The following is a 9245-nucleotide window of genomic DNA, read 5'->3' as shown; positions in this document are numbered from 1 at the left end:
TACCTTTTCTTTCTTTTATACTTTCTTCTCCATACTAGTGCAATGCTTGGGCTGTGGAGTCTCATTCATTGTTTGACCATCATGTATCAAATTCTGTCATGTGGTACACAGCATCCTAAACAGTAGAGAAAGCACTGCAAATGAAATCTGGCAAAGTCCTTACTTTTGCAAATTTTTCATTTTGCAAGTCGGAGACAAAGAATTAAAAGTCCAAAATATGGTAGATGATGATAAATGCTTAGAAAAAAATAAAGCTTTATAAGAGACAGAGTGATGCAGTGTTATTATAGATAAATTTATCAAGAAAGTGCTCTTTGATGTTTGAGCAGAGCCCTAAATGAGTGGATGTGGCTCTCAGGGGAAGAGTATGCTATGAGAGAGAAAGCAGGTGCAAAGACCTGGAGATACAGGGTCAGTGTGTGAGGAAGTAGATTTTACACACACACACACACACACACACACACACACAAACAAACACGCACACTTTATATTCACTTCCTATGGTTTGACATATGATTGTGCTGAAAAAGTATCATTTGGAGTCCATAATTGTCCCCTTTACAAAATGCCTAAGTAATATTAGATGGGACCATAGGAAATTCCCAATTTTTAACCATTTTTAACCTATGAAATGGAAATTTCATATATTGGGTTGTCAGGAAAGTCCACGACTCATTTTTTGCGTAGAAAAACAGAAAAACATGTCATGACTTTCACTTTGTGGACAACTTCATAGTGCAACTTAGGGACTGAATTAGACTTCTACCTTAAAAAAAGGCAGGCTCTTACTAGTCTATTGTCTCATATTATGATTTGTAATTGCACATTTCCTCATTAATGAATTTTCCAGGAGAAAACTATCTCAGTAATAGTTTCTAAACTGCTCTCTGGTTCTGTCTTTGCTGTGTACTCATTTTCATGTGCCACATCCAGTATAAGGGCCCATCCCTACATTCCACTTAGGGTTTAGAACAAAAGTATAACATGCAAATCAAAAGCTACTTACAGAATGCTCCTGCCTGACTTTCTGAGTGATTGCTGTGATATTCTTTTTTGGGGGAGGTTTGATTCTGCAAGGTTGTTTTCTATTCAGCACTCTGCCTGCAGTTTTGGAGGCTGTGGTGTCAAGTCTGGGAGTGATCATATCTACCAAGTATTTCTTCTGGGACTGTCTCTCCTCTGGTGCAACACTGGTGACATCCCTGGACTTCCTGGTCACCAGCACCATGGATCTGGTTAAATAGCTCTCCAGTTTCTCTCCATATCTTAGCTAAGGAGAAACATAGCAAAACAAAATATAAGAAAATGAAATCACTTTCTAATCTCAAAAACTTGGCAGAATTAAGAGAGAAAGTGATTAAGGTCCATCAACAGCATTATTTCCAAACGATTCACTTTTTCCAGAGGCATTTTTTTAAAACCACCTGGCTACCTCCTTATCTTAGCTATTTGCCTTGGAAACTTGGCTTTACTAATTAGCTTACGTTCTTAAGCCAACTCATTAAAGCCTCACTTGGCGCTTGCCTTTCACTCCTAGAGGTACTCCTTTAAATGGGATATTCTTACTCTCTTTCCATAAAATAGCATATGAATACATTTTATAAATAAGACCAAGTGTTTTAACAACAAAACAATTGTTATTTTTTTCTCTACCATTCCAGCAATAGGAAAAATCTCAAAACATCAGAAGGAAGAGTGAATATTTTAAAAGTAAAATTGTCCTGTTTGGTATCCTATAGGTCACCTAGAGTTCTGGGAAGAAAAACTTATTAAGAAAGAAGACCTGGGGGGTTGAATGGTGATGCAATGATAAAACTCAATGGTCTTCAAGGCTGACCCACAGGGAAGGTTCTGGTTTACATTAAGAGTATGTTGGGTGCACGCATGCCCATGATATAGGCTGGATCTGGCTGGAGCTGGGGGGTGGATCTTGATGTGAAGATCTTGCTGCATAGTCTGTCTCCATCACTCATGGAAAAAAAAAAATAAAGTAGGCAGTTTGAATTGCAGTGCAACCCAAGGAGTAGGTGGTGGTATCTTGTTGCATGTCTGACTAGCCCTTTCTTCCATGCTTGTGTGAGCTTCAGAAGAATCCAAAATGGCTGGCAGTAAGGCTGGAAAAGACTCTGGAAAGGCCAAGACAAAAGGCAGTTTTCTGCTCACAGAGAGTTACTGGTAGGCCATATTCATCCACACTTGAAATCCAGGATGACCAGCCATGGATTTGCGGGCTTGCTGTCTTATGTTGTGCAGCAATCCTAGAATACCTCACCTTAGAGATACTTGAACTGGCAGGAAATGTATCAAAGATTTAAAGGTAAAAGCATGTTACCCCTCATTACTTGTAACTTGCTATTCACAGAGATGGGGAATTGGACTCTCTCATCAACACTACAAATGCTGCTGGTGGTGTCATAACACACAGTCACAAATCTCTGGTTGGGAAGAAAGGACAAAAGACGACTGTCTAAATGCTACCTGGATTCCTTCTTATCTCAGGACTCTAAAAACTCTTAACAGCTATCTAGTGTTGGTGATTCTAGTGGACTGTATCTCTGCGAAAAACACAGTTTTGCCTTTTATAGTTCTATTTGAGTAAGTTGGAAGTTTAATTAGCTTTCTAACCAACGAATTTCTGCATTTGGGTCTTAACCATATATAAGTGTTACTGTAGTGTGAAAGAAGCTATTGATTCCAAAGTAGTGGGTTTTGACCGAGGTGGTTGTTTTAAAAAAATTGTTTGGATTTTAATTGTGATGCAGAAGTTGTAGTAATGAACATTTACCCCCCTACATACTATGTGTGTCCAGCGCAGTTTTTTTAATTGCTAGAATTACATTTTTAAATTATTTATATATTCAATCATTACACATCATTTAGTTCGTAAAGAGGTTTTACCCAACATGGTATACACCAGGCAAGTTCAGAATACTATACATGACATCAGCAACAGGCAACAAACCATATCTGTGACCCACAAATGCCTTACTTCTCCATTTCCCCCCAGATTTCTTTTCCTGCACTCTTTCTCTCATTCTCCTTCCACTTTGTCTCCAGTGTCCATAACACTTTTTAATACTTTTATATCCTCCAGTCTTTCAGTCTCTACCATAGAGTGTAGACAGTCAGTAGACATACAGTGTCTCCATTTCATAGCCTGACTTGCTTCACTCAGCAGTAAATCTTCCATGTTCTTCTACTTTCTATCAAATGCCAAGGTCTTGTTGTGTTTTATGGCTGAATAGTATTCCATGGAGTAAATTTGCCACATTTTTAAAATCCATTCTTCTGTTTGTGGACACTGGGTTAGTTCCATGTCATAGCAATCATGAATAACACCACAATAAATAGAGTTGTGCAAGTGCTTTTCCAACTGAGCATTCTCCTGTCCTTTGGTTTGATATCCAGGAGTGGAATTCCTGGATCATATGGTAGTTCTATTAGTAGGTCTTTGAGGAACCCCCATATTGTTCTCCAACAGTGGCTGGACCAATTTACATTCCCACCAACAATGTAGGAGAGTTCCTCTTTCACCACATCCCCACCAGCACTTACCATTTTTGGGTTTTTTTTTTTTTTTTAAATCTTCACCATCCTGACAGGGGCTAGGTGGTATCTCATCATGGACATGACTCAAGCAAGGTCAATCGGATCCATCTGGGGACTCATCTGATAGTTACCAGGAAAGAAACTGTAATTTCTTGGATTGCTCATAACAAGTAATATGTAAATATGGAATCTCCAATAACTATTTGCTACACGATAAGAAAAGTCAACCTAAGAATAAACACAAAGGAAAGAACTGTTGAGAGAGAGACACTGTTTAAGAACCCAATTCCTATAGTATCTAGTACCATGAGGTCATACCTTCTACTGTTCCTTAAACTAGTTTAAATTGGGTTTCTGTCACATGTAACCAAAACCTCTAATAAATATCTGTAGTGTCCAGCAGGGTACTCCATACATACATAATGATATGTGTGAGATATGTGGCATTTACTTCTCTACAGCAGAAGAGACTTACCACCATCCCCAAATTCCTTTTGTGTAATCCCTTCAAGGATATTATCCCCACATTTATTCCTTTCCTCTACAACATCTTGAGCTTCTCTGCTTATTTGATTACTGCTTTCAGTATGTCCAACAGTAAAAATCCATTTTTTTTTTAGAGGTTCTTGCTATAGGGCACGTGTGTTCTCCAGACAGACAGAGAGAGACAGAGAGACAGAAAGCGAGAAATCCACCCCCCCGGGGGGGATGGCCACACCGCAATCCCTTCTCCTCCATTCTCCTCTAGGGATCTTGGGCACGCATGCACACGCGCCCGGTGTGAGTTTAAGCCACCGGATCTGGGACTCGAACTGCAGTCGGATACATGGGAGTTCAATGACATAGCCATTACACTAACTGCTGGTCCCATAGATTTTTTATAAGTTAATTTTGTATTCTGCTACTTTACTGTATGCAATTATTACTTCGAGAAGTTTCTTCGTGGATACTATTTGGTCTTCTATGTATATAATCATGTCATCTTCAAATAGAGATAATTTCTACTCTTCTTTCTTTATTGGAATGCCTTTATTCATTTCTTGTCTGATAGCATTGGCTAGGAGTTCCAGCACTACATTGAAAAGGAGTGGCGAGAGTGGGCAGCCTTGTCTTGTACCAGTTTTTAGTGGAAAAGCTTTTAGCTTTTTTCCATTCAGTATAATGTTAGCTATAGGTTTTTCATAGATGGCTTTTGTTATAATGTCCATTGTATTCTAATTTTGCTTAGAAAGTCTTGATTATAAAGAAATGTCGTATTTTGTCAAATGCTTTTTCTGCATCAATTGAAATGATCATATGGTTCTTATCTTTCTTTCTGTTAATATGGTGTATTACACTTATGGTTTTGTGTATGTTGAACCACCCTTGCATCCCTGGAATAAAGCCTGTCTGGTTGTGATGAAGAATCTTTTTTATATGCTGTTGAGTATGGTTCTCAAGTATCTTGTTGAGAATTTTCACATCTATATTCATCAGAGATTTGAGTCTGTAGTTTTTCTTTTTTGTCACGTCCTTATCTTTTTTGGGAATGAGGGTGATGGAGGCTTCATAGAATGAATTTAGAAAGATTCCTTCCTTTCGGATCTCTAGAAATGGTTTGAATAGAATGGGGGTTTCCTCTTCTTTAAAAGTTTTTGAGAAGAAGGCCGCCGGCAAAGGGGATTCCCCACTAAGAGGCCACTGGTCCTCCGGGCAGGGGTGAACACTGTCACCACCTTGGTGGAAAACAAGAAGGCTCAGCTGGTGGTGATCGCACACGACGTGGACCCAATCGAGCTGGTTATCTTCCTACCTGCCCTGTGTTGGAAGATGGGGGTTCCCTACTGCATTATCAAGGGGAAGGCCAGGTTGGGACGCCTGGTCCACAGGAAAACCTGTGCCATTGTCGCCTTCACACAGGTTAACTCGGAGGACAAAGGTGCCCTGGCTAAGCTGGTGGAAGCCATCAGGACCAATTACAATGACAGATACGATGAGATCCGCCGCCACTGGAGAGGAGATGTCCTGGGCCCAAAATCGGTGGCTCGCATCGCTAAGCTGGAAAAGGCAAAGGCTAAAGAGCTCGCCACCAAACTGGGTTAAGTGTATGCTATTGAGTTTTATGTACACACAAGTAATAAAACACTCTCCTTCGGCAAAAAAAAAAAAAAAAAAAAAAAAAAAAAAAAAGTTTTTAGAAATGCAAAAAAAAAAAAAAAAAAAAAAAGAAAAGAAAAAAAAGTTTTGTAGAATTTAGCAGTGAAACCATCGAGACCTAGACTTTTCTTTGTTGGGAGGTTATTTATTACGGATTCAATCTCATAACTTTTTATGGGTCTATTCAGGCTTATCTATGTCCTCCTGAGTCAGTCTTGGTAGATTATATGTGTCCAGGAATTTGTCCATCTCATCCAGGTTTTCTTCTTTGTTGGTGTATAATTGCTCATTGTATCCTCTAATGATGTTCTGTATTTCTACTATGTCTGTTGTAATGTTGCCTGTTGCATTGTGAATTTGATTTATCTGATTCATTTCTCTCTTCCTAATTAGTCTAGCTAATGTTGTATCAGTTTTGTTTATCTTTTCAAAGAACCACCTTTTCCTTTCATTTATTTTCTGTATAGTTCTTTTTTTTTTGGTTTTGTACAGACATTATTTCCACTCTGGTGGATAAAGTCAGTAAAAGTCATATCTCAAACGGAAATACATAAATTAAAATAATCTTAAAAAAAGAGAAGACTAGAGGCCAACAAGTGGTATGGTGATTAAGATGGTGTATTCCCATGGGGTTGACCTCAGTTTGAGTCCCAGATATGGCAGCTCAAAATCATGTTGGGCACGTGTGCACATATTCCCAAAATCCTGAGAGGAAAATAGAGGGCAAGGATTGTTGTGTGGCCATTCCCTGTGGGAGGTGTTGTCTTACTTTCCCCCGCCCCCATCTCTGTCTCTGGTGAGCGCATGTACCCTATGGCAAAAACCTAAACCTAAATAAATAGAAAAAATAAATAGATAGATTTATAGATAGAAAGAAGACCCTGAAACATGTTCCTAGCTTCCTATCCTTAAGCAATCTGTAACTATATTCCAAAGCAGGGGAAAGCTGAAAGTCACAGTGGAAGAGGTGAGAAAAGCAGCTAATAATTATTACTCTACAACATATTCTCTGTGCCAGCCTGTCATCCTATTTATATTTCAGATAATACTGAGGACACGAAGTATGTACATTTTCAGATAAAGAAGGTGAAGTTCAAAAATTTAATTGACCTGATCAAGGCAAACTGCACTAAGTAGCAAACTGGGATCCCAAGTGCATGGGCCTCCAGCACCTTTTGAAAATGATTAAAATCGTCCAAAATTCTAAAGGGAGAACTCTACGGATTCCTTGGCTCATTCTCTTTTTCTTTAAGGGAGTTATTGTGATGAGAGGAGGGTTTTAATTTTTAAGAACCTGCCTGCAAGTGATACAAATCTCTAAGACAGAAGCAAAATTTGCCATTGCTAATCTAAGAGTGAATGACACAACGAATTGGAACTCAACTCCTATCCTAAGTGACCAAATCATTTAATTATTCTGATCCTTAGTTTCTTCATCTGTGAAATGGAAATAGTAATCAGCATCTACTGCATAGAGTTTGCTGTGAGCCTGAAATTTGGTCCCACTACCAGACCATAGTCAGCCCATTAGTTAATAGTGCAGTCTGTGGTCAAAATACTGCCATCACCTACTTCTGGTTATGCATAGGCATCAGAGAATGCATAAATCTTTCACAATTTTTGCACAAATTTTAATGTTGATATGTGTCTCCTGATTTCCTTTCACTTCTAAAACTCAGAATAACTCAGTGTTTTAGGGAGCAAATCTTTTAAATAACTTTTAGCCTACTCAGCACACCTTATAGAAGGAAAATCCCCATGTATACAGACTCTCCAATCTCTCTCCAAAGCTATAAATTTCTGGCTATACCAGGACATCTGTGTTTACCATCTACTTAATTATCCTTTTAAAATCTTCTTTACCATTGCGCATTAATGGGAAAAATCCTTGATCGGTGTGGTGGGCACATCTTGAGCCTTGCCTCTGTAATAGGTTGACAGGGGGTGGATGGTGGGATGCAATCTATGTCATTCCAGTCGGAGTGAATTCCAGGATTTTGTCAGAAATCTTGGGGTGAGGACTCACTCCCTTTCTTACTGGGTGAGGATAGAAAAACATGTGGATCTGGGAATTGTAGACGGGCATCTTGCAACTATGATGAAGGTTGGTCTTAGGGCAAAACTGTCCAGAGGGGATAGTGCAGTGTTAAAGTCTCCAACAATTAGTGTGTTGGAGTCTATCTTCCCTTTTAGATATAATAGTCTTTCCTTCATATATTTGGGTGCTCCTGTGTTAAGTGCATGGATATTTATAAGCATTGTATCTTCTTGATCTATTGACCCTTTTACTACAATATAGTGCCCTTCTTTGTCTCTTTGAACAGTTTTTGCTTTAAAGCCTATTTTGTCAGAAATTAGTATTGAGACTCCAGCTCTTTTTTGGTTCCCATTTGCATAGAAAACCTTTTTCCAACCCTTTACTTTCAGTCTATGTATGTCTTTATCCATGAAGTGGGTTTCCTGTAGGCAACAGATAGAGGGTTTCTGTTTTTATGTCCATTCAGCCAGTCTGTGTCTCTTGATTGGAGAATTTAATCCATTAACATTCAATGTTATTATCGATGGTACTGGACCTGTCCCGATGTTTAAGTTACTGAGCCTGGAGAAGGCAGAAATGAGAGATGGGAGAAACATGGTTCTTGGTCATATCATTGACCTGATCAAGCCTCCTTGAATTCGGTGTCATCTCTTGATTTTTTCTGTCATGAAAGTAAAACACATATTTTTAATATTAAAACCTTGCAACTGAAAATCTCTTAACTGGCTTAATTGGTGGCAGGAGGCTTGTGTTGCTGGGCTAGTTCTGCAAGATTTGTAACCTTTGGCACAATTATTGTTCTCTCTGAGTCTCAATTTCCAAATCTATAAATTGAGAATTATATGATATAGAGGTGAAAGCACTTTTTAAATGATTAAGTAGTTATAAATGTAAGGCATTATTATGATAATTAGTATTACACATTGACATTGTGATGGATGATGTACTGTATTTTTTTGATAGCAAAGCATTGAGTTGGCAGCTTGGGTTGACCCTCAAGCTATAGGTTGGTTTCTTTGTTTTACTTTTTTGGAGAGGCTTTTGCTATAGGGCAAATGCACTCACCGGAAAGAGAGAGACAGAGAGACAGAAAGCAAGAAATCACCCCCCAGGGGGGATGGCCACGCCGCAGTCCCTTCTCCTCCATTCTCCTCCTAGGATCTTGGGCACACACACACATGCGCCCGGCGTGAGTTTAAGCCACTGGGTTCAGGACTCAAACTGTGGTCGACTACGTGGAAGTACAGCGACATAGCCATTACGCCAACTGCTGGTCCACTATAGGTTGTTTTTCTAACTGGCATTTGTTGTATTTCATCCTTGCAGATTTTAGTAGGTGATGAGGACCTGTGGATTTCACAAAGAATCCAATGGTTTGTCAAATCACTGTAAACAAATTCTATTATTGATAATAGTAAATAGCTAATCATCAAGCAAGTGATTTCCCATTCTTTAATTTTCCTTCTCCTAGATTTTTTTTTTTTTTTTGGAGAGGTTTTTGCTATAGGGCATGTGCACTCAC

At 38.9% G+C, this 9245-nt stretch overlaps 1 pseudogene; it reads left to right on the top strand.

Moving 5' to 3' along the window:
• Positions 1-5155: 5155 nt before the first annotated feature.
• LOC102472980 (60S ribosomal protein L7a pseudogene) lies at positions 5156-5718 on the top strand (annotated as a pseudogene).
• The last annotated feature ends 3527 nt before the right edge of the window (positions 5719-9245 follow it).

This window comes from Tupaia chinensis, unplaced genomic scaffold, assembly GCF_000334495.1.
Source record: "Tupaia chinensis unplaced genomic scaffold, TupChi_1.0 Scaffold000291_1, whole genome shotgun sequence".
Classification (NCBI taxonomy): domain Eukaryota; kingdom Metazoa; phylum Chordata; class Mammalia; order Scandentia; family Tupaiidae; genus Tupaia; species Tupaia belangeri.
Note: the sequence above shows the minus strand (reverse complement) of the source record. Positions and strands in the feature narration are given on the sequence as shown.